At 48.1% G+C, this 6,000-nt stretch overlaps 1 long non-coding RNA gene across 2 annotated transcripts in view; it reads left to right on the plus strand.

The window, feature by feature from the left end:
- The window catches only part of LOC308427566, a 30,014-nt gene extending 24,393 nt beyond the window's left edge, over positions 1 to 5,621 (plus strand). For both annotated transcript variants that reach the window (XR_013975257.1, XR_013975258.1), the window contains 3 exons: positions 914 to 1,009; positions 1,293 to 1,607; positions 3,354 to 5,621. This is a non-coding gene — a long non-coding RNA (uncharacterized lncRNA). The remainder of the gene's footprint in view (positions 1 to 913; positions 1,010 to 1,292; positions 1,608 to 3,353) is intronic.
- Positions 5,622 to 6,000: the final 379 nt, after the last annotated feature.

Below are 6,000 nucleotides of genomic sequence, written 5' to 3' on the forward strand. Positions count from 1 at the left end.
CTTAGCATTTCTTTCTCTCTCTCTCTCTCTCTTTTAAACTTTTTATTTCATGTGCATGGGTGTTTTGCCTGCATATATGTCTGTGAGGGTGTCAGAGCCTCCGGAACTGGAGTTACAGACAGTTGTGAGCTGCCATTTGGGTGCTGGGAACTCAACAAAGCTCCTCTGGAAGGATAGCCAGTGCTTTTAGCCCATCTCTCCAGCCCCTCTTAGTTAACACTTCTGAGGGAAGCCCTTTAAACCTTTAAAGATATGGAGGTGCGTCAAGTGTGGTGGCTTATACCTATAAGCCTCACAGGTAGGAGGCTGAGGCAGGAGGATTGCTGTGAGTTTGAGGCCAGTGTAGGCTACAGAGTGAGAGAGACCCTGTCTAAGGGGGGGGGAGGGGAGGAGGGAAGGAGGGAGGGGAGAGAAAAAGAGAGGAGAAACTGAGGCACAAGGCTTTCAAGCTAAGAAATGTCAAAAAATTGAGTAGAGACGGGTAGTGTGACACGGAGCCACTATGCTGAGCATCATAAATAAGAAGAGAAGACACAGGTTTTGTTTGCTTTAAAACAGAGCAACTATATAGGTTCATTAAAGAAAGGTGAGGAGAGAGAGTCCTGAGATTCAAGAAGGCAGGAAAGGCTCCTGAGGGAGAGTTTGGCTTCAGGTCATTTCTCTGTCGGTAGGTAGGTGTGGTGGTGTGACTGTGTTTTGTGTGCACGGGTGGAAGGTCGGAAGGTGTCAGAACAGCGGGAACTGGAGTTACCCAGAGCGCCTGTCGGCTCTGCCTTCCCTGAGGTGTAATTACAGGCGTGAGTCTCGAGTTAAGCTGCACACGGAGCCTGTAAAACCAGCCTAAGGCTACACGAGACTTTTCTCAAGACAAAGGGAAGAAGACATTTTTCTTTCTTCTCTCCTTCTCCGGTAGATTTTAAAACATCAGGCACTGGGCCAGGGAGATGGCTAAGTGTGTAAAGATGCTGCCAAACCTGACCGGCTGATTTCAGTCCCTGGGACCCACACGGTAGGAGAGAACTGACTTCCACACGTTTTCCGAGCGCTGCATGCACACTGTCGCGCGTGCGTGCGGGACACAGGCATATAAATGAATAAATGCGGGGAAACGATAAGCATTAATACGATACAGCACTCTGTGCGATTTAAACGGCTTTTCTGGGCGGCTGCGCCCCGACCGCTCCTTCTCCCCGCGCTCCACTTCCGCACCCCTCTAACTTTAACCCCGGTCACTGTCTCGGCGCCGGAAGATGAAGTAGCCATAAATAACTCTTCTGTGAATTCTTCCACAGGAAGTTCTGCCTGATCTGATCCTGCTTGTCAGCGATGAAGAGAAAACAAACTGCCAGGAGGCCCACCCACCCCAGGATTTCTCGGACAGAGAGCACTGAGGAGGCGGTACCAGCTCGGAGAACTTACCGGAAAAACAGAACCCTGAAGGCTTGGGGGCTGAGCGATGCTCCTGCGGGTTCCAAGAGAGATCCTGGTTTGGATACTAGAAAGCACGTTACAATTTATAATTTGGGCTGGCAGAATGGCTCAGTGGATATAGGTGTCCGTTTACAACCCTCCTGGCCCAACCCAAATTCGATCCCAGAGTCCTGAAGGTGAGCTCTGACTTCTGACCTCTACATGCATGCTACATGACTCTTGAATACACACACACACACACACACACACACACACACACACACACACACACACACCCGTCGTGTCACCCTTTAAATATATAAGTCCCTGTCTTTTGAGACAGGATTTCATATGTCGTCACCGGCCCAGAATTCACTATATAAAACAGGCTAGTCTCTAACTCGCAACAATCCTCCTGCTTCAGCTGGGATTACATGTGATTACCATCACTCCTGGCTATAAATTCCTTAATTGAACTTGGTTAATTGGCTTAAGTAGACCATTTAAGACAAACGCCATCCAGTTTTCTTTTTCTTTATGAGACAAGCTCTCACTAAGTAGCCCAGGCTGGCTTCAAACTTGCTATGTAGCTGAGGCTGGCATGGTGATCTTCTTACATCTACCCGCTGAGTCCTGGGATTACAGTCAATCAGTTCTGGGCTTTGTACTGTGTTAGGAAAGAGGAAATGACAGAAGGAAACAAACAGATGTTTCCAGAATGGACCTGTCAAGGTGAAACCACAGCTCCCAAAAACCAAGGAGCCGTGGAGACAAAAATCAACTGGTGACTCTGTTAGCACAGTGCTCTAACCACCTGAGCTAACCGGCCAGACCTGATGACTCGAAGTAAGTTACTATAAACTTCCTTGTGCCTCAGATTTCCCATTAGTCAGTGGGGCAGTAATAATACTGTCTATATGACACATGATATGTTAAGCAAGCATCATATATGGAGTTCATATGTACATATGTAATAAAACACTAAATGCATGTGTGCAGTGTATGTGCATACAGTGTATATACATACAAATAATAAATTGTATATCTCATATAATATCTAGGTGTGGTAGCTCATGCCTGCATCGCAGTTCTTAGGAGGCTGAGGCAGGAGGATTGTCATGAGTTCTAGATGGGTACTAGGCTAGCCTCTTCTACATGAAACCCTGTATAATATTCATGTATGTAAAAGATGATAGATAAATGTGCAGAAATAAAATGTCTTCTGTCACATATGTCCTGATGTATTCCACAGGCACCGTTCATATTTTGTTCGTTTCCTTGAGGCCTGGTCTAGCCTCTGACTCTCTATGGAGGGGAGAATGACTTTGAACTCCAGAGTGTCCTGCGCCCCACTCCAGTGCTGGGACCAAAGCCTGTGCACTCCTGTTCACCCTGCGCTGCTACTGACTTCCACTCTGTTCCTTTTGAGACAAAGTCTCTCTATGTAGCCCAGGTTGTCCTGAAATTTGCTATGTAGACTAGGCTGGCCTAGAACTAAAGAAGCCCCTCCTGCCTTTGCCTCCGCAGTACTGGGATTAAAAGTGTTTGGTACTTGACGTTTTGGAGGTTTGCTCATTTTTGCTTTGTTTTGGGACATAAAGTCTCCCTATGAAACCTTGGTTAACCTAAAACTCCATGTAGACCAGGCTAGCCTCAACCTCTTGGTAATCCCCTTGCCTCTGCCTTTTGAGTATTGAGATGATACATGTTTCTGCTTCCTGTGAGTCTATGTCTTGGGCTTGGACTGGTGGGGTTTGTACTCAGAGCATTGCAGAGAGGCCTCGAACACTGAGAGAGGGCAGGCACCTGCTGTGAAGGGCAGTCTCCAGGGCGTGGTGTAGGTGAGCAGCTCCCTGCCCGGCCTTGAGTGCTTGTTAGCAAGGCCTTCTGTCTGAGCAACCTGGGGCTGGACCCTAATTCTCTCTCTCCTTAAATCTTACCAGCACTATTAATGAACACAGCCTTTATGGAAATGGAATCGTATCCCTCCTGGATCACAGACAGAGGCACTCAACTGAAGATAAAGAAAGGCTTTAAAATGGAGGCCCCAGTGGCTAAGAAAGTACAGCCACCTGCCCTGCTGAGGACAATAACACAAGAGACACTGGCCTGAAGGACATGGAGAGGCTAACCTAGATCTCTCTCTCTCTCTCTCTCTCTCTCTCTCTCTCTCTCTCTCTGTGTGTGTGTGTGTGTGTGTGTGTGGTCAACATCCAACATCTTCCTCTATCATGTATCCCTTTATTTATTTGTTTATTTATTTTTACACAGTCTCTCGGTGAACAGGAGCTCACCAATTGGACCTCATGGCCGGCCAGTAAACCCCAGGGGATCCTCCTGTCTCCACCTCCCCATTATAAAGACACCCCACCACTATAAACACACCCCACTGTGCAGTTTCTGACTTGGCTGGGAAGCTAAACTCAGGTCCCCGTGATTATGGGGGGCAGAGTGGGTGCTTTTCCTGAGCATGTGGAGGTCACACGGCAACTTGCAGAAGTCAGTTCTTTCTTTACACCCGGGAATTGAACTCAAGTCATCAGACTTGGCAGCAAGCTCCTTTCTTTGCCCACCCATCTCGCAGACCCCTTCTCTATGCTTTCATGAAGGTGTTTTTTCAGACGCATGCGTTCTTGACACCGAAAGTAGCACAGAGGCGTGGTCTTTTCAACACCCAGCATAGGGACAACATCTGAGGTGGAAGGGAAGTTTAGGATTTCCAACACACATAAATTAAGACCCAGACGTATCCTTCAGAGGGTGTGGAGTGCAGGGTTCTGGATTGTGCAGCCAGAAGGGTTACCCTGTAAAGGGGAGGGAAGAGAAGGTTGAAGGAATTAAAAGATAGAAAAAAAATGGGGGGGGGGAAACAAAGTATTTTATACCATGTATGTGTGGTATATGTGTGCACCTGAGTGTGCAGGTATGTGCACACAAGTAGAGGCCACAAGGCCTACCAGTATTTATCTTTTTTTGCAGGTGTGTGTATTCAGTACCACAGAGAGTATGTAGAGGTCAGAGAACAAGTTTGTTTGTTCACAAGACAGGCTTTCTCTGTGCAGCCCTGACTTTCCTGGAACTCCGTCTGTAGATCAGGCTCACAGAGACCCGTCTGCCTCTGCCTCCTGAGTGCTGGGATTCAAGGTGTGCGCCTCCACCCGGCATCCAGAGAACAACGTGAGCTGGAGGCCATAAATGATTAGTACAGGGTCACTTTGAGCTAAGTAGTGAGTTCAAAGCCAACCCGAGTTACACACACACAAAAAAAAAAAATCCGTCTCAAACCAAAACCAAAAATAAACACCAAAAAAAGAGAGAGAATTTCAGGAGAATAACATGGGCCCAGAGTGTCGGAAAGTCTTGCTCACGGGCATGGCTCTCCCCTGTAGCAGCTGGGAGCCAGGCAGAAGCTGTGGTCTTCCGTGCTACTTGTGGATCACTGCCAACCAGCTCTCTCCCAGCCAGGTTCCAGTAGTGGGAGATTTCAGCACCCTGAGGCAGAAGGCTGAGAGCATGCCTGCAGACACTGTGGCTGTTTCTGAAACCTGCCAGACTTTCTGGGAGGAATGTGGTACCCGGTAAAAAGGCAATGTGGTGGCTATTGGGGGCACACTAAGACTATTTTCTGAAAAACAGCTAGAGCTGCAGATCTAAGGGTTCTGTCTGTCGTGAGATGTGCAGGGGGGCTGGAGAGACAGCTCAGTGGTTAAGAACCCCGGGTGCTCTTCCAGAGGTCCTGGGTTCTATTCCCAGCACCCACATGGCAGCTTGCAACTGTCTGTAACTTCGGGTCCAGGGGACCCGATGCCATTTTCTGACCTCCAAGGGCACCAGACACACATGTGATACACACACATGTATATAGATAAAACGAAAGACTTGGGGGTGGGGAGAGAAATGGATACCGTTCTGAACTGACTTTGTTATAAGACAATAAAATCCTGAGGTTTTCACACACACACACACACACACACACCTCTAAACATGGTTGTCAGCAAAAGATCATGTGTGTACTTGGAATTCTCTACCTGAGGATTTTCTCAGGAAAGCATGGGCTTTGACAAGCACAACAGGATATGAGATCTATTCCTCTCTCTCTCTCTCTCTCTCTCTCTCTCAAGGCAGGGTTTCTCTGTATAATCCTGGCTGTCTTTAAACTCACTCTGTAAACCAGGCTGAACTTGAACTCAGAGATCTGCCTGCCTCCTCTGCCTCCCAGGTGCTGGGATTAAAGGTGTGTGCCACCACCACCTGGCTCTTTCCTATTTGTTTGTTTGTTTGTTTGTTTATGAGCATGCATATTCCGAATGTGGTGTGTGCACCATGTGAGTGCTTGGTGCTCATAGAGGTGAAGATGACATCAGACCAGACTCTGGACTTAGCAGGGATTGTGAGCCACTAATGAGAGTTGACCCTGGGTCCTCTGGAAGAACAAGTGCTCTCAACTGCCGAGCCATCGCCCAAACCCTGTGAGGTCCTAAGGCCAAGCCCCACCTGCCTCACAATGTCCCCTCAGCTTTGCACCCCGTTGTTCTCAAACGAAGCCTCTCTCATGCCTGTGATGACTCCCAAGCAGGCCTCTCCGGAACC

Source organism: Micromys minutus (assembly GCF_963924665.1).
Source record: "Micromys minutus genome assembly, chromosome: 11".
Classification (NCBI taxonomy): Eukaryota; Metazoa; Chordata; class Mammalia; order Rodentia; family Muridae; genus Micromys; species Micromys minutus.